The following is a 20352-nucleotide window of genomic DNA, read 5'->3' on the forward strand; positions in this document are numbered from 1 at the left end:
CCCTTGTCCCCCACCTTATTTATTACCCTTACCCACCCCCACATATATTTGCGGCAAAATGCGGCTGAACAAATGCGATGGATTTGGCTGCAACAAAATATACAGCAATGAAACCCCCCGTTACCCCTCTCAAGTCCATCACCCAACTACTCACCATCTAACTACATCTAGTACCACGCTTCATCGGGCTCTACTCTCCTGAGTCCTACACTCATGCTTGCCAATAACCTCTCCCATTTGAGAAACAACCATCCCTACTTCGACAACCGTATCCCCTCCCACTCATACAAATAGGTTTTTCTCTCTGCTTTTGGTCATTCTATTGTCTTGTTTCCCTTTCATATCATCTCCAAACCAAACCTCCCCTTCCTGTCCACGGACTAAGGTCTGGCAACACCCGGGAAGGGTTAGAATATGCCACTTTTCAGATAAGGCCAGGTGTCGTAATACCACAACGGTGATGATGGACACAGTATAAATATTGGATAACATAGGATCTTGGTTGTTACACATATTTTCCCCTTCTTAACATAAACAATCAAACCGCTTCTCTTTTGTCCCCAGTGGATGCTTTGTGCAGGTTGTAGATGCAGCCTTTTTGCGTTGCCCTTGGTTGCGTTGCCAGGCTCTATTTTGAAAAACATTCTTTCCTCGTTCTTTGACCCTCACGTGTCCCGAGGCGTAGACAGGGGAGGCCCTGAGTGGGCAAGACCCATCCAAAATCTGTAAATACCCTCAACGCAGTGCTGTGTGGGCATTAACAGATATTATTGTCACTGCACTGGACCTAACTACAATAGCATCAGGCCCCACTTGTTAGACAATTCTGGCCACGCTTCTGCACGTGTCCCAAATGGCTGGAATTCTTCTTCCACACTATACCCTGGCATGAAAAGGGCATAATCCTGAGGCCTCCTCAGGAGACATTATATGCTTTCGGTGCTAGATGCAAGTTGCGGGAGACCTTTACACGTTTTGGGCTTCCACTAGGTGATCTTAAGAATGTTGTCCAGGCTTCAGCATCCTGTCAATCCCAGGCAGATTTTTGAAGATAGTCCACATTTGGTGGCCCAGAATCAGGTGATGATCTGGAGCCGGCATGAAAAATATGGTAAAGTAAACACTGTGTTACTACGTGCCCATAGTTTGCCCTAGCCAGGCGGAACGGCATCAATGACATATGCAATAAGTATGCTGCTTTTGACACATATTTGCCACCATGACTAAGGGTGCAAGGTTGCACACTTTCAGAAAATCTTCCCTGATTTGTGTTGGGTTTCAGATTTGGTATTGGCCATCATATTTAAGGTATCATGCAAAGACCTCACATTGCCCAATGTCAGGTGGGAATCCAGTCCAGGCTTTCCATCACACTCTAGTACGTGTAAATATCAGAATGCAGAAAAGCAAAGCAGGACTGGACTACCTACTGCCAAGAGTGGATAGGGAACCCGCGAGCATGAGCGCAATCACGGGGTTCCAGAGAGCCAGTCCTGCCCGAGAAGCGGTGCATGGGAGTTGGGAGGGCCCCAGTCTCTGTCCCTTCTACCTGTGCCTCAATGGAAATGTTAAGAACCCCTAACTCTTGCCCCATACCTCGTGCATCTCATCACCGGCGACAAAAAAAGGAGCAGCTCAATTAACGAAGGGCATCTGAAGGGCTACCTCATGAATGTGCCCATTGATATGCCCCTTTTCACCACTTTGCAAATCAGGGGGCGTTTCAACGCATTTAAAAATGCATCCCAAATGGAATGCACTTCATATGCACAGAAGTTGGGCTCATTTACCAGCGTCTGTTTCTGTTTCCAGGTGGTTTCTGGGAGCCAGTCATACATTAGTATATGCAAGGGGTCTGCCCAGCGCATCTTTGCGCAACTGTCCAGACCCCGCCACCCCACCCCCAACCCCCTCCTGCTGAAATGCACAGGTCTGCGTTTTTGTGCTCATTTTTGAGAATCAGTGTCATGGTGTTTTATTTGCACTTTGAGGGCCTGTCTCTGTGAATTGAAGCCCTAGGAACCACGTGGTTTCTGGGAGCCAGTCATTCACTACTATGTGCAAGGGGGCTGGTCAGTGCATCTTTGCATGACTGTCCAGCCCCCCACCCCCTAAAATGCACAGTTGTGCTCTTTTCATTTGCGCTTATTTTTGAGAATCGGTCCCATTGTGTTTTATTTACCCGGGCATAACTGTACGTTGTACCACAGTTCAAACTTAAGAACATTCATTTTGGGACTGCCAAGCCTGAAAGGCAAGAGTGGCCTAGCCAAGTGTGGCGGTAAAAGTCCAGTTATTTTATTGCTTTCGGTTATCCAGGCTATTTACCATATTTCACCATGGAATGTTTTTTAATCACACTTTTACAACTCGACTTTTGCTGCACAATGTAGAGGGGGGTGTTGCGGCAGGGTTGGCTAAGGCAATTTGGGATGGTGAGAGGGTGGGAGTGTGGGAAGTAGGTGGGGGAGCGGAGGCCGTGGGTCTCCCCCTGCATTTTGTGGCAATGAAATGTGGTAAAACACAACTGCAGTAAAATGTCTGATGAAAATCACAGGGAACCCTAGTGATTGAAGGTTGTAGCTCCACTTAAAAGGGTGGTAATTAGGTGTGTTTTATTACCATATGTTGTAAGATTGTTACTCTCTATTACAGCGATAAGTAACTTCAGAATGTGGAGTAGCCAAAACCCATAATTAGCTAGCGGAAAAAGTCATAATTAGCTAGCGGAAAAAGTAATTCAGTTTGGCGGTATTATTATTGCTAACTTTGCCAAACTTGTAACTAAATGTGGTTTTCATTACATTTGTAAGTTGAGCTGTGAAAATAATGTTGCAAATAATGTTGCTTCTAAACGTGGCAGGGCCCATGCATTTCCCCTCTCTGGGTTTCAATTTGCATCTGTCAGAATGTAAAAATAATGTGTAAAAAGCGTGTGCAAATCCTTTACGCATGCTTTTTATGGTCAACCAGATTTTTTAATAATTTGTTTGGCTAGAGAGCGCAAGGAGTAGAATTATTGCATCGGCACCCGCCATCAGCTCGGCCTCACAAATCAGCCTGCCTTACTGCCTTACTGCCTTACTGCATTACTGCTAGCATCAGATTTTGGTGATCTTGGTAATACCAGGCAGATTCTATAAGAAAACATGCAGAAGCGCCCTGTCATGCGTAAATGGCAGGCGGAATTTGTGCAAATTTGCACTATGAAGCTGTGAAGTCAATTGCGTCTGCTTTTGCACCTTTTTTTGCACTTTTCAGTGCAAATGATGAAACGTTAACAGAGTTGAGCTTTTTGAAAAAGTAACGGGTCTCATCACTGGAATTCACCCTTTCAATCACGCCTCATCAAGGGTCTATGCAGATACAACCATATCACCCCGGTCCTCATCGATCTTCACTGGCTCCCACTGCACGCAAAAATCACCTTGAAGTCTTGCTGCATCATCCATAAGGCAGTCGCCCTCGAGTCACCCAGCTACCTTGTGGAGAAACTCAGCATCTCTGGCGGACAGTGCACCACCAGAAGCCAGCACATGTGCAGACTTGAAATCTGCCACTGCGAAAAGGAAAGGACCAGAAAACACGCCTTCTCCGCCTACGCCCCAAGACTATGGAACTTTCTCCCCATCGTCTCCAGACTCGCACCCACACTCCTTCAATTCAGAAAAGAACTCAAGACCCACCTCTTTTGGGAATCTCTCTGCCTCAACACCTACGCCATCATATCGCCTGTGGCATCATCTGATTTGCTAGGCGCCGCCCCACCCCTCTCCTGCCCGTCATCAGGTACCGCTGGACCCCTCCTCTGTGCCCCTCTGTATCCCCCCGCTGTACATCTGTTCTGTTGCTACCTCTAAAAAGGGCTCAGTTATGCATCTGTACTGTGGGGCTCAGTTATGCATCTGTACTGTTGTATACCTCTCTAAAGCACTCGTTATGTATCTGTACTGTTGTATACCTCTGTAAAGCGCTCTGTTATTCATCTGTACTGTTGTATACCTCTGTAAAGCACTCGTTATGTATCTGTACTGTTGTATACCTCTGTAAAGCGCTCGTTATGCATCTGTACTGTTGTATACCTCTCTAAAGCACTCGTTATGCATCTGTACTGTTGTATACCTCTGTAAAGCACTCGTTATGCATCTGTACTGTTGTATACCTCTGTAAAGCGCTCTGTTATGCATCTGTACTGTTGTATACCTCTGTAAAGCACTCGTTATGTATCTGTACTGTTGTATACCTCTGTAAAGTGCTCTGTTATGCATCTGTACTGTTGTATACCTCTGTAAAGCACTCATTATGCATCTGTACTGTTTTATACCTCTGTAAAGCACTTGTTATGTATCTGTACTGTTGTATACCTCTGTAAAGCACTCTGTTATGCATCTGTACTGTTGTATACCTCTGTAAAGCACTCGTTATGTATCTGTACTGTTGCATACCTCTGTAAAGCGCTCTGTTATGCATCTGTACTGTTGTATACCTCTGTAAAGCACTCGTTATATATCTGTACTGTTGTATACCTCTGTAAAGCACTTGTTATGTATCTGTACTGTTGTATACGTCTGTAAAGCGCGCTGTTATGCATCTGTACTGTTGTATACCTCTGTAAAGCGCACCGTTGCTTCTCGAAGCTAGGTCTATGCTAAATAAATACCATAATAATAAAAGAAAATGAGCACTGTTGTGTTTTATTTTTATTCCCTATGTCTGCTTTATTATTTATTTCTTTATTTCTTTCTTTATATGGCGCCGAAAACCCACAGACACCAGAGCCCATACTTACACAAATTTACCAACACAGATGACGGGACAAGAATGGAATCAGAGAGAGACCATAATAGAACCTGTTAGTTGTAGGTTCATTTAAAGTGTAGAGTTTTTAACAGCCGCCGGAACACTCTTGTGTTTACTTCTTGTCGCAGATTCAAGGAAAGAGAGTTCCAGATCCTGGCTGAGCAGACAGAAAAGGACCTGCCCGAGCCATTAGCCCGCTTGAAAGTAGGGCAGCTAACCTGTGCCAGGTTAGATGAGCCAAGGGTTCTCGTTGGCTCGTAAGAGGTCACCAATGTTTTCAGGTATACTGGGGTTTTCCCATGAAGACATCTGTGGACAAGGGTAGCTGCTGTGAATGGAATGCGCACTAGCACAGGACGCCTGTGAAGAACTTCTCTGCTGGAGGCAATATGTTCTCTCCTGGATATGCCTTTTATAATATATAAATTGTATTTGATATATCCCAGCAAACGTAAAGCGCCACATTACCGCACAGCTAGCAGGTTGTGTGTGTCAGTGCCGGAAGCATGATTTTGCGCTCAAATAGCAATCGTGCAGCAGGGCTGCAGGAGGACTACTCTGGGAAAGAAGGGGTGCAAGGGTGCCCTTCCGAAGGCAACCCCAGAAATGGAACAAAGCAAGACCTTTCTAGGTGAGAAGCGGGGCCTGCAAACTGCCCTGTGGCAGAGGCGACAATGGAGACCCACCCACTGGAGCAAGACTCCGCTCACTCATAGCTTACCTCTTTTTCTGAAGTGGTTGGAACCAGGGATGCAGATAATATTTTGAGTTTTAAAAATGTTACTGCCAACATTTTGAAGTTAGTCATTAAAGGAATTTTCAGGGAGTGTTGCCTGGGGTATTTGTAGGAAGTAAATATGCATTTGAATTCCATTGCACCAGTAATTGGAAATATGTTGCTTCTTTTTTTATCTTAAAGGTCCTCTTCAAAACAGATACAATTGCAGAGCTCCTCTGTGAGGCATGTGCTGCTGAGGCCTCTGGTCCGAACACATCAGCAAGGCGCAGACACCTGCCTATCGGTTACTCCGTGTTTTGGTTGTTGGACGCGTCACGCGGTTGATTCATTTTCGGGAGTAAACAGGTAAGTTGCTTAACACTTCACGGCCCTACAGGAACTGTAATGAATACTGACTTCTATTTTGCTGTTTAACCTCTTGTCTCAATTCTTAACTACTTCGCCTCTACCTTCGCCTCGATATTTGCCAATCTACAGCGTCTGTCAAACGAGCTGTGTCTGGGTCCTTACAAAATAACTATATGCACACACATACAAATATCGCACACACATACAAATATCGATATGCCTTTTTTTAATAATAGCCAAGGTTAATCTAACAAAAGGTAAAGTCTACAAAGAGTTGGAATAACAACGTTAAGGTATAAACATGCCATTCATTAGCACAACAAATTCAAAGTTAACACCTACTTAAACTATGGTAGTAATGTTTAAGCAAGTGACTTTTTTAACCTTAACTCTAATTTGAAAAGGTTTTTTATATCTACTTTCAGTGGGGGCGGGGGGTTGTGGGGATTATGGCGTGTAGCTTATAGCGAATGAGTGTATGTAATATGAGTGTGTGCCATATTAGTGTACACACCTGTCAAGAATAATAAAAGCCAGCATCACTAGCCTCTGTACACGTGCCACAGTTAAGTGTTACTGCAGTTTGGCGGTTCAGCGGAGAGTAGAGAGGATCGACTGCAAATCAACTTTGAATTCAAGTAAGCTTGCTCATGCCTGACTATTATCCGTGCATTGTGTTTTTGTGTGAACCAGTCCCTAAAGTTATACAATGTATATCTCTGGATTTCTGTCCCTAATATGGCGACACAGAAATGTAACAACTCATTGGCATACAATTTAAAACCAAGGGGGAAAGGAGGTAGGGCGCCGAAAAGCAGAAAGGGGGTGAGAGAGGTCACAGCGGGAAGCATGGCCCTCAAAGACATAGGGCCTCATTCCGAGTACGGCGCTAACCAATGGCGCTATTAACGCCTTGGTTGACGCCGTACCCGGACCGGCAGCGCCTTGGTGGTTGGCGGAATTACCGCCCCATTCCAAGGTTGGCGGGGCGGTAATTCCCCAATCCCCATTTACCCTTCCCCATTCCCATTCATGCCCCATAGGGCATAATGGGAGTGGGGAAGGCGTCAATTACGCCACCGTAAATTACGGTGGCGTAATTAACATCAAGGTCCCTTAGCGCCATGGTATTTAACGCCTGCTAAAAGCAGGTGTTAAAAGCACCATGGCGCTAAGGGAACTCGGAGTATGGCGGTAAGGGATTACCGCCACCGCTCTCGTTAGCGGTGGCCGCTATCCCTTACCGCCATACTCGGAATGAGGCCCATAGTGGGCCTCATTACGACCCTGGCGGAAATCGCGGTGCAAAATGCACCATGGAGCACGGCGGAAAGCTGCCGATAGCGCCATGGGGGTTGGCGGATTTTCCGCCCCATTCCGACCTTGGCGGGGCGGTAAATCCCCATCCCCCATTTTACCCTTCCCCATTCCCATTTTTGCCCCATAGGGTATAATGGGAGTGGGGAAGGCGTTAATTACGCCACCGTAAAATACGGTGGCGTAATTAACAACAAGGTCCCGTAGCGCCATGGATTTCTCCGCCCGGAAAAACCAGGCGGAAAACGCTCCATGGCGCTACGGGAACTCGTAGTGGGGCGGACGGGTCCGCCGCGAATAACGCTGGCGTAAACCCACTCCGCCAGGGTCGTAATGAGGCCCAGTGACAGAGGACGGAGTATCGACCTCCATGGTCCGCAGGAGCCATGTAATTCAATTACAGTAACATAATTGTAATTCAAATGTGGTGGCTGGCTCCTTGGGTGAGTGCAGTAGTGCTCAAAATCTTCACCTGGCCTGTTGGCATCACAAAGTCTTGTGCCCTTTTCTCATTAATATTTCATTCAAAGGGGGCATCCATACTTGCCCTCCCCACTGCTAACATTCTGTTCCCACTGCTTTCAGGCTCTGCAGCTGGATACAATTAGCATTTATCTGTGTACCGTGGGTGCCTCTGACCTCGGCTTCTCTCTTGGGGGACAGAAACAGGATTTACATTGGAACTGAGCTAAACAGAGCTGCAGATCCGCATCGGGGCCTACATTCTGTTCCTTGTGTACTAGGCCTTAAAATCCAATATGTCAGCACTCCTGCCATGTTAACACGCTGACCTCATTCTTACCACAGTACCTTTCTGACTCCATCTTCCACCAACTTCAACTCTCTCCTCACACCTCACAATAACCTCTGCAACCGCAACGTTAATATAATTGTTGCACCCTCTGTGTTGCTATATGTGTGTATCTAATATGTAAAAAAGAAAAGGTCCGGCGTGCACTCTAGTTCCCAGTCTTTTAGTAATAACAGGGTTTGATCCCAGCAATGTTAAAAAATAACAGGGTTCAATCCCAAATGTAAGTGGTAACAGGGTTGGATCCCACAAAATGTTCAAAAAATATACCAGGGTTAAATCCCAACTGCCACAAAATGTTCAAAAATATAACAGGGTAAAATCCAACTGCCAGTTCAAATGCACAGTAGTTCTGCTCCTCCAAGTACTTTCGAGTCTCAAACTCTCTTCAGGGAGGCTGTGTTTCTTTTCAGATGTTGCCAATTGCTTTTTTAATTACAGTCTTTAGGAATTCTGGTCTTTGTAGTGATGGCACAATGTGTTGTTCAGGAGACCAGGAACTAACTCCCTGGGGTGTTGGTTCCTGGCCATCTGAAATGACTGAACTGTGTCATCGCTACAGATACCAGAATCCTTACACACTGTAATTGAAAACTAATTAGCAACACCTGAAAAGGTACACAGCCTCCCTGAAGATTGTTTGAGACAAGAAAGTACTTGGAGGAGAAAAGTAAGAGGAACTGAACAGCAGCACATGGGATTCAACCCTGTTACTATTGCATATTGTTGGGATTTAACCCAGTTACTATTTGCATCAAGAATTTTTGACTGGGAACTAGAGTGCGCGCCTGACCTTCTTTTTTCATTTCTCTACGCGAGTTCCGGGCTCTAGAGGCAGCAGCACCGGGGTTATCATGCCCCACTGTGGAGGACCATAATGATGGATTTCCCCCGTCCCCCTGTCATGGGTAAGAATTGTGTGTTTGCAGGGGTATTGGTTCCTGGCCATCTGAAATGACTGAACTGTGTCATCACTACAGATACCAGAATCCTTAGAGACTGTAACTGAAAACTAATTAGCAACACCTGACAAGGTACACAGCCTCCCTGAAGATTGTTTGAGACAAGAAAGTACTTGGAGGAGAAAAGCAACAGAGGAATTGAACAGCAGCACATGGGATTCAACCCTGTTACTATTGCATATTGTTGGGATTTAACCCAGTTACTATTTGCATCAAGAATTTTTGACTGGGTACTAGAGTGCGCGCCTGACCTTTTTTCATGTATCTAATATGTGTCAAAACATGGCCAAGGAGCAGAATTCCTACAAAAGAAAATAACCATTTACCAACCGACAAGACCACTCAGATGAAGCAACGACATTTGCCTGGAACCAAAACCATATACAATGAAAAAACGTGGGGGGTCGTCATTCTCCCACCTGGTAGAAAAAAATTGGAACACCATCCCAAAAGAAATATGCAATACAGAGGATCACATAAAATTCAGAAAATTACTTAAAACCTGTCTCTTCACCTCAGAATCAGAAGGGAATGACGAGGAAGACAGCATTGGAAGCAGAACTCACCTCAGCAAGCGTACATGGAAGGAAGAAGCCAGGGAGGGAGGAAGCCCGGGAAAGGCCCACTCCCAACAAAACCCCCACTTTAGACATCACCCTATCGACAGGCACCATAGCTGCAGACAGGGAACATTAACCAATAACTGATACCCCAGGAGGCCTTAGAGCACCTGGTTCTCAGAGGGTGGGGACCCCGCACAAGGACCTTGAAGAGGCAATGGTAGGCACAGCCTTTGACAACTTAAGAGCAAGTACTTTCACCCTACCCATTCCACTCAGGAGTGGTGGAGGCCTTCACCACATTCCTGCCCACAGACCGCTAGACAGTTCCAGAGACAAGCCACCACTATGCGCAGACCCCGGTGAATGAACCACTACCAAACAACCAGCACGCAGCACGGGCAGAGACGCTGAGCACAGATGTCCCAGCCAACAAGGTTAGAAAACCCCCCACTAACCCAACCACTAAAACGTCAAGTTCTGCATACACCTCTCAAACACTAAACAAATGGAACCACATCTCTGCATAGCAATCCGCATACACTTCACTACACTGCAACAACAAACAAACTACACATAGTTGTGCACAACAGCAAATGGGAGACTACTCAGCTGTAAATCGCACCCATGCTCAGCGAACGCTGCAAACCGAACAAAAGCTGTCAACAGGACATCACAACTGCTATGCTCTATTAACCCATCCCACCCTCTTACCTTTCAGATCCGCCAGGGCACCAGGGGACCACTCCGATGATGATAGTGTGCGGTATAAATGACTTTTAACATTAATGTTAACAAAACTAACCCCAAGTGATACGTGTGCCTTCTGCCATGCAAAGCTCTACCTGCTCACACTGTGGTACATACTAATAGGCTTTTCTCAGCCAGAACCTTTTTGCCTGACTGGGACGCTGTAAGTGCATCCCAACAAGGGCTCCAATCCCCACTTTCCACACTTCCTACATTATGGGACCCTGAGTGAATCACCTTTCATCACTGTGCCTCTCTCATATGGGTTTATACTATATAGTGTTATTCTATACATTATTTTAACTATGTACGGTAAGCATACTGGTTGGGAGACAGGGTGACAAGTCAGGGTCTTATGTTGGTGGGGAGTGGGTACAGAGGGTGCACGCATGGGATTTGTGTTGTGGGCTGAGGAGGCAGGAAGTCCGGTGTGGGTCTTTAGCCATGCCAGCTCATGTTTAACTCTGAGAGCAAACCCAGATCCCCTGGTTCAGCAATGGCTCTGCTCTACCAATGAATTCTCCAGCTTTGCCACCTTTTTACATTGCTGTAAAACTAAAGGTGAGATGGGATCAGAGGAGATGTAGCCTGCTGTAAAATTACAAAATGTAACACATTGAAAGCTTGACTCAAATGCCAGCTTTCCCATTTCACCAGCCATATTACCCTGGGTAAATAATTTTACTATGTTTGGTAAGGAGAATTTACAGGGGGGTGGGTCTCTAAGAAACCACATGCATAACTGAACAATATGTTGCATAAAAGGTAAGGTATGAAGGTACAGTCAATAATGTATTTTATATATAATCTTGAGAATGTGGGCGAGAGGTCAGTTTTGAGATTACTTGTTCTTGAAGTTGGGGCCAATGCACTGTGGGCTTGGGCTATTACACTATGGCCCAGAAAACCAAACTTATCTTCCAGGCCACATGTTGCCAATCCTACCCTTTAAGAACGTGTGTCGTAACAGTGTTTGTTGATAAGAGCATGTAGTCTAACAGCTTTTGGTGTAAGTGTGTGTGTCACAATACTATGTGTTGTAAGAGTACCTCATAAGAGCATGTGTCTAAAGAGTATGTGTCGTAAGAGCATGTGTAAGAGCTGTGAGAAACCTGAGGGTATCATCACTCCTACTGCCCCTGCATCCTCTTCTCAGGTGGCCAGGGAAAGGCCATCCCTTTTGGATCCTGACCCTGCGGGTCGAGAAGTGAGAGACGATCACCTGGGTGGAGGGTCCTTGGGATTGGGAGTGGGGTGCCCACGGGCGAGACATGGTATCCCCCTTTCTCTAGTGAAGACCAACCTAACCCTCCACTGGCCTTTATAGGCTATTGTAAAATCTCTACCCTTCTTTCCCCACATTTTACCTCTGACAGTACTGGGACAAGGAAGAGCCGATTAGGAGTGCTGAACACTAAAACTTAATTTCACCACTCTAGTACTGGGATGAAGAAGATGAATGTGGAGTGCTTTAAAGGTCAGGCATGTCCCTTTAACTATAGTCAGGAAAGCCCAATTGAGAATCCATACCTGCAACCTGTTAAGTGGTTACAGGTGTATAAATGGAGAGCCAGAGAGCAGCAGGGGGAGCAATAGGGAGGCCTGAGTGGGCGAGACCAGCAGGAGATCCTTCTCGTGAGGAGACAGCGGTAGTGGGACTTGAGAGGAAGCCAGGACGCAGGCCGACATCCCAGAAGACTTGTGGGGCCCCGCTGGGTCCGGGCTGTTAAGCTGCCACAGGTGTGGAAGCCTCTGTGGTGGAGAGAGACAGCAGCTGGAGCTGCGAGCGAGCAAGAAAGAAAAAAGGACGCTGTCCGTATCTGTGCCGAAGAAGCAGAGCTGCCGGCGTGTGCTGGAAAGTAGCCGGAGCGTGTGCGGGGCTCACAGAGGCTGACCTGAGAAGTGGTAGGAGCCGTCAGAGAGGAACGCTGAGGAATGGTGGGTGTCGGGGAAAGTCACTCAATGCCAGGGCACTCCTATAAGGCAGCGCACAAGTAACGAAGTGCCATATGAATGAAAACTTGCATATTGAATACCGAACTGAGTGAAAATTTGCATATTTACTACCGAACTGAATCGAAACATGCGTAGTGAATACTGAAATGCATGAAAACTTGAAACCAAGCAAAATTAAGGATCCTGAACATTAAACTGAGTAAAACATTATGGGCAAAGCTAATAGCTGATAAAAGCCAAAAGAGAAAGTTCCCAGTTGAAAGCAACCTACAGAAAAGAGCGTAAGTGAGAAAGAGTGCAACAGAAAGGTAGAGCATGAAACAGACCACCACAAAGTGAACTTTATGAATAGATACAGTATGGCAAGGCCAAAAACTGGCAAGAGTTGTGTGACACGTTATGGCAAAGCCAAGAGGCCAACGAGGAGAAGCCAGCAGAGTGTGAAACTGCACATAGAGCCAAGAGGCCGACAAACAGAAGCTAAGTGAAGGTAAATCTGCACATAGGGGCAGGTACAAAAGAACCTGTGTGGGGTGAAGAGCCTAGGGTTCCTGGTTGACAACTGTGCCTAGACCAGTGAGCCCTAAATTGTGAAAGTCAGAGACATTGTAAAATACACAAAGAAGGAGCACTGTGAGTGAACTGTTATGGCGAAGCAGAAGGAGGGTCAAGTGGACCTAGATTTGTGTTGAACTTTGAAAGACTGAAACAAATGCCAGTTGCGCCGTTGAAGTCTTGGGGAAGGGAACTCTGAGACTTAGTGAACTGCAAATGCTGTCTTGAGGATGGAGCCTCAAGACCCTTCTTTTTTTAACTTTGGTGCCTGAAACCAGTCTGTCCATAGTTTCATTCAGGTAGGGAAAACTCACCTTAACATAGGGAAAGTTAGGTCTTATACCATTCTGACATTTGAATTAATAAATCATTTCTGTTTTAACTTTGAATCTGTTGTCTGTGTCTTGCTTCATGATGCCTTTGCAGTACGTGTGTCAAAAGCCTGTGTGTCGTAAGTGTGTGTGTGTCGCAAGAGTGTGTTCTAAGAGTGTGTGTCATAAGAGTGTCATAAGTTTGAGTATCTTAACTGTGAGTGTTGTGTGTGCATCATAAAAAGGTGTGTCATAAGTGTGTGTGTTTGTATCATAAGAGCATGTTTTGCAAGCGTGAGTGACGTAAGTGTGAGTGTCAGAAATGTGAGTATATTATGTGTGTTGTAAGAGTGTATTGTACCATAAGACTGTGTATCATAAGAGTGTTTTTGGTTAACAGCATGTGTCGTAAGAGTGCGTGATGCAAGAGCAAGTGCCACGTGTGTGTCTTAAGTCTGAGTGTCATAAATGTGAGTGTTGTAAGTGAAAGCATAGTACGAATGTGTGTGGTAAGAGTGTGTGTTATAAGAGCATGTGTCATCAGAGTGTCTGTCATAAGTTTATGTATCTTAAGTGTGTGTCGAAAGTGAGTGTGTCGTAAGACTGTGTTTCATACATTTGAGTGGTTTGAGTGTCTAAGGTGTGTGAGAAACCAGAAGGTATCTCACCCACTAGTCCCCATGGATCTTTTATCCAGTTGGCCAGGACATGGCCATTGCTTTTGGATCCAGTTCCTGGGGGTGGAACAGTGCGGGAAGATCACCTAGGTGAGAGGTCTTCGGGAGTGGGACACCGGATGGTGAGACATGGTATCTTCTTCCCTGTAACACCTTTACCCCATCCTACCAGGTAGAATACTTAGAAGCTCTACCCCACCTCCCTTTTACAGCATGAACACTTTCATACGGACAGCACTCTATGGGAGAAAACAGACTAACAACCGAGCAGTATAGCTGAGGTACAATGGTCAGGCGAGGTCAGGCAATTACTGACCATTTCACACACCTGAATTCCATGAAGCTTCCCCACGTGGATAAAAGACGGGGCACAAGAGCACACTCTGAGCACGGCAAAGCACATGAGGAAACAGCAGTTTCGAGAGGGCAGCTGAATGAGAGAAGAAAGATGGCAAAACAGGGGGGATGGCAAGGAGGGAAATTCCCTTGCCCTTTCCGACAAGGAAATGTTACTTTCAAGAGCCCTTGAGATTAGAAAGCGTAATACCAGGAAACCAGGCTGAAGAATCCTGCATTGTGTGTCGGAGATACCCGGGCCCTCCCGCGTCAACAATCAAGGCGGGAAGATACAGTAGCCGCTGTGGTACTGTCCTTGGCTCCAAGAACAAAGCAGCGTCAGTGAAAAAAACACAGCCAGTGAGTTTGGGAGACCAATACAAGACCGGTCTCTGTTGAAGCCAAGGTTGCAAGCAGCAACATTGTATGGCGAACGCTGAAACAAACATTGTTAAAAGGCATGTGATGAAAGACACAAGTAAAGTTGAACTGCTGATGAGTGATTGAACTTTAAAAGCAAGATACAATAACTTTCCTTTGACAGAGTGGTACGCCACCGCGTGAGTGTTCAATTGAAGGTCTCTGTAAGGTAGCCAGCTGAAAAGTGCCAGAAGCGAAAAGTTAAAAGGGTTCTATTAGGAAGAGAACAAAGAATTGTGAATCAAAGTCGTTCTGCGAAGGGTCGAGCAAAATCATGCGCACAGTCGAATCACCAATTTTTATGAAGTAAAGAAAGTTCGGAAAAGTAGATACATTTGGTCCGAGCCCAGCGAAGGTAGACCAATTGAAGGTTTTGTGTTAAAGTAGGTCTTACCCCGGCGGAGGAGGACCATGGGTGAACAGTAAATCGCCCGAGAAGTTGTACATGTGAAATCGTGAGAAGAAAGGAACTTTACTGTTTGTTGTGTTGCATCATGCCCTCTGAAATAAGAGACTTTGAATGGCAAAAAGACTTTGGCACATCAGGCCCTGATGTTGAAATTTGGAACTTCATCCTCGTGCTAGAGAAGCCAGAGTGTGTGCTAAGCTTGAGTGTGCCACCTTGTGCCGTGCTGAAAACGTGGGGAATGGAAGCCAACGGCTCAAATATCCCAACATATCATTTCTTGAACACTTTTCTTTTGCATAACATTGTTTCCCACACTATTTGTATTTAGAAGTAAGGATTGGCAATAGGTTTATTAGTGTAGGCCGTTTTATTTTGACAAGACTCTACTAGGACTGCGTTATTATTATTTGATGGTCGTAGCTTTCACCCATCTTTTAGATTTAGGATTAGATAGGCGTTTTTCAAACACCCTTGGACTGTGATCACTTGTGTCTGTCTTACTGTTTGATACCATGCCTTCCTTACAGGTGTGTGTATCATAAGAATGTGTTGCAAGAGTGGGTCTAATAAGCTTGTGGGCCTCATTACGAGGTAGGTGGTAAGGGATTACCGGCACCGGCAAGGACACCGGTGCCGGTAATCCCTTACCACCCTATTCTGAGGTCCCTTAGTGGGTCCCTTCCTTAACGCCTGGTTTTACCAGCTGTTAAGGACAGGACCCGTTAAGGGACTTCAGAGCTAATAACGGTACCGCATATTGCGGTACCGTTATTAGCTCCATCCCCATTCCCATTGAGCCCTATGGGGGCTCGAATGGGAATGGGGAATGGTTCCCGGAATGGGGACTTACCGGGTCCTCCAAGGTTGGAATGACCTGGTAAGTCCCTATTTCGGGAACCCGGACCCGGAATGCAGTAAGGGGGTAGCCATGGTACCAATAGCACCTTGGCTACCTCCTACCTCGAAATGAGGCCCTGTGTGTCTTAAGTGTGTCATAAATGTGAGAGTCTTAAGTGTGCGTGTCATAAGAGCATGTGTCATAAGTGTAAATGAGGTAAGTGTGAGTTTCGTAAGTGTGAGTGTATTGTGTGTTTCATAACAGTGTGCCGTAAAAGCATATGTCATGAGAGTGTGTGTCATACGTGTTTGTCATAAGAGCATGTGTCATATGAGCATTTGGTGTGAGACCGTATGCTGTAAGAAAGAATGTCCTGTGTGTGTGTGTGTGTGTCTTAAGTGTGAGTGTCATCTGTGTGTGTGCTCTAAGAGTGTGTGTTGTAAGAGCATGTGTCATAAGAATGTGTCACAAGCGTATGTCATGTGTGTCGTAAGAGTGTGTGTCATAAGTGTGAGTGTTGTAAGTTTGAGTGTCCTAAGTGTGTATGTCCTAAGTGAATGTAGTAAGAATGAGCATCACAAGTGTGTGTGTCGCAAGAGTATGTGGTGTAAGGAGTATGAGTGTATGGTATGTTAGTGTCAGGGTCCTGAAGGGAAGGTATTCCAAGAAGGGTAGAGTGGTACATAAGATAGGGGTATGTGTTGCATGAAGAAGGCTTGGTTGGTGTTAGTAAGGATGAGAGAATGAGAAACATTGGTGAATAACACTTTCCTTATTTTCCTTAACATAGTTTGTATCAGGAGACTGGAGTTACTTCATTCCAAGATGGTGGGAGTATCACTCAACACTGGCAGTAGACTCTTCTTTTGAAAGGTTCTAAACTGCCTTTCATCCAGGAGAAGGACCAAGAAGGTCACAGTTAACTAGATCTCTTGAACTGAAGTAAAACAGAAGGAAAAGAAAAGTAGAAACAGATCCAGAGAATTTCCAGAGAAAAGCAGATGAGATAAGTGAACATTGAAACCATAGTTGGAAGAACTTGTGTATATACTTGTATTTTAGTTAGCCTGTTTTTACTGAATACTGAATACTATTTAACTAGAACTTAGAAGTTATTCTATTGTTAGACTCTCACCCACGTGAGAAAAGATACTGCAGTGACCAGTCGCAAGATTCAGGGAGCGTTGATGGTTTAAGAAGCCAGCGTGCGATTTGGGCAACAGGCAGGGCACGACGGGGCCAGCAACGAGAAGGACTATGAGCAGAGGCTCGAGTAAGGCACCCTACTACCCATGCGTGCATGCAGCAATTCTCAGTGAAAACTGAAAACAACGTTCCCATCGATCACGGATGCACAAACGAGGCAATACAACGCGGCCTATGTCCTGCTGTGTGCGGAAGCCTGGCAAATACTTTTGAAGGAATTATAACTGTAGGGGTACAGTGAAAAGTGATTAACTTCATCTTGTCTTTGCCTATTGCGCAGGAGCGTGGTGAAATACAGTCAGAAGGAAAATAATTAAAGGTGTGGGTGCGCGAAGTGTAAAAGAAAAAAGTACGAGAAAATGCAGGAGAAAATAGAGTTGTGCCCAAACTGCAAGAGAGACAGCAGAAGAATTGAGAAAGGAGGCAAACTTGTATTTTAGTTGACATTACGGTTATTAAGCACCAAGCACAACATTTGCTAAAAGAATGCTAATAACATTTTAGGAAGGGTAGTAAATATTTAAAACAAGAGGGTTAGGTATGTAAACAGTTGAAAATTCACCACATGATTGACAGCAGCAGGAAAAGTCTTAAGGCAGAAAGGAATACATTGATCAGAAGTCTCTTAAGTCTTCCAGCAAGATAGCAAAGGCAGTAAGGTAATAGAGAGAAGAAACTATTTCATAACTGTTTTTCTTTTAGTATAACAGCGCAGAATGGAATAAGGAAAAGAGATAAACATATTTGTGTTTGCTTGCTTCAGCGAGAAGAGCACTGACATTTTTCACTGTATCCACTTCCCCCAGGGTAGTTGATCCTGCAATTATAACTCAAAGGTTGCTGGGTTGATGGCTTTGAAGGGTTTAGTGGGGTTCATCTCCAATTTCCGAAGGATTCGTAAGCTGGGTCCTTACTGTTAGTAACTGCCAGGTGAGTGTATTGTGCTTAAGTAGCATATAACGCACATGTCCTACATGCCTCTCATATGTATAAAAACTCACCTTAAAGTGAGTTTTAACTTTGGTGTGAGTTTTTGTGTTTTTTGTAAATTTAAGCAATTTACTTCTGCTTATTGACCAGCAGCTAATATTTACATATGACAAGTGACATCAAAGTTAGTCCTGATTTTTAACTGAGTTTGGCAAACCTATAGCAGAATACATGTACGAAATGTACATCTTCTACACATACATGTACAATCCGTATAAAGCATACACATTCATTCTGAGCACGTGTTCTATATCGATAAATCTTACAGAGTGAATATCTCAAAATTGGCATGCTCGATTTACCCCCAAAAATGTTCAGTGCATCAATTCAAGAAGACCTAGGTCCAGCCCCAAAATCTTAAATGGCCAATTTTGAGATATTTGGGCCAAAACATGTGTTATTTTCCCCTATAAGAAACCCCCATGTTATAGGCATTTCAAAATGCAATCACCATGAAAAATGCTGAAATGTTCCATGTAGGGACGGTTAACTCAAAATTTCAAAATGTTAGTGATATTTTTTTCTAACTTTTTCATGGAAGGACTTAAGGGTTATTGAGAAAAGCCATTTTTCAAAACTCCATAGCCAGTTCGTCTTAACCTTAACTATGCTGTAAACTGGGTGGTGCAATGGTGTTATATATGGTGGATCGAATCTAAAGCCTCGACAGGTCAAAGGGTCGACACCAAAGGGTCGACAGGTCAAAGGATCGAATTTTTTTTTTAATTATATATATTTTTTTAGGTTTTCGTTTAGGGAAAAAAGTGGTTTTTAGAAAAAAAAGGGGTGGGGGACCCTCCAAAAAAAAATAATATGTGGAAAACAAAAAAAAAAAAAAAATTGATCCTTTGACCTGTCGACCCTCTGGTGTCGATCCTTTGACCTGTCGACCCTTTCACTGTCGATCCTTTGATTGGCAACCGTTATATATTCTATGCCAAGACCGGAGGCTCGGATTATGCTTTTCTTCCTTTACTGATAATCCGAACAGCATAACAAAGTATTTCAACAGTAAACACATAAAAGAGAAAAACACAACCAAAAACTACATTTCCCATAAAATGTTCGACGGGTGTAGTTTGCTCTCTTTATGTCCATGAACTTTCAAGTCATGTGACTGTTTCCACCAATACCATCCGACACAGTCCCATAAACTCTGATGACTTCCTGTGACCTTCCTCTTTCTTTGCTGCTCGAGCAGCCAGATAAGTGCCTTTCGTTTTATGTTAATGTTAATGTTAAAGGACATTTGTACCGTGCACTATCACCACCAAAGTGGTCCCCTGGCGCTCTGGCGGCTCTGAAAAAGGGGAGGAGAGGGGGTGGGTTAGTGGGAATAAGCTGGAAAAGTGCAAGAGAGCAGTGATGTGCTGTTGGCAGCCTCAGCCCGGTGGGTCTGTTGGCTGGGTTCGGGGTGTTTTATGGTCCGTAGTCGTTGTGTGCTGTTGTGCAAGTCTATGGCCCTCATTAGGACCCTGACGTTAAGGGGTTAACGGCGCCGTAAAAGATGTCGGCGCCGTTAAACCCTTAACGCCTTACTACGAGGTCCCTTTGTGGGACCCAACCTTAACGGCTGGTCTAGACCAGCTGTTAAAGTAGGGGCCCACAAAGGGACTCTCGAGTTAAGTACGGTAGGGCAATTTGCAGTACCGTACTTACCGCCTTCCCCATTCCCATTATGCCTTATGGGGCAAAAATGGGAATGGGGAAGGGCCATGGTGGCATGGGAAATTTCCACCCCGCCAACCTTGGAATGGGGTGGTAATTCCCCATTCCGCCATGGCGGACTCCGGCATCGACCATGGTGCTAATAGCGCCATGTTTTCCGCCGGGGTCCTAATGAGGGCCAATGTGTGGTTTGTTTTGTTGTTGCATTGTTGTGAAGTTTGTGCGGATTGCTGCGTTTTAGGCTTGTGGTTGTGTTTGGTTATAGTTTGAGAGGTGTATGCAGAGGGATGGAATTGTTAGTTGGTTGGTTAGTTGGCATTGCTGTCCTTGCAATTGTGGGATTCCATCTAGGTGCGATACAGGCTTACAGTCACATTTCTATCTAGATGTCACGTAAGCTAAAGTTTAGAATTCCATACTAGAGTGGCACATGCTAACAGTCACATTTCTGTCTAGATGCGGCGCAAGCTAGTGTTCAGAATACTGAGTGTGGTGCATGCTAATAGTCACATTTCTATCTAGATTCGACGCAAGCTAGGTTCATAATTCTAAGGGCCTCATTACACGGAAGGTGGTAACCCATGGTGCTATTAGCACCATGGTTGCCGCCGGTACCATACCGGTACCACCATGGAGAAAAAGGGAATTACCACCCCATTCCAAGGTTGGTGGGGTGGTAATTCCCCCTTTCTCCATGGC

At 45.1% G+C, this 20352-nt stretch overlaps 1 protein-coding gene across 2 annotated transcripts in view; it reads right to left on the bottom strand.

The window, feature by feature from the left end:
* The window catches only part of CCDC63 (coiled-coil domain containing 63), a 680572-nt gene that overhangs the window by 300620 nt on the left and 359600 nt on the right, over positions 1–20352 (bottom strand). The window lies entirely within an intron of this gene.

This window comes from Ambystoma mexicanum, chromosome 10 (genome assembly GCF_040938575.1).
Source record: "Ambystoma mexicanum isolate Mex_15411 chromosome 10, UKY_AmexF1_1, whole genome shotgun sequence".
Lineage (NCBI taxonomy): Eukaryota > Metazoa > Chordata > Amphibia > Caudata > Ambystomatidae > Ambystoma > Ambystoma mexicanum.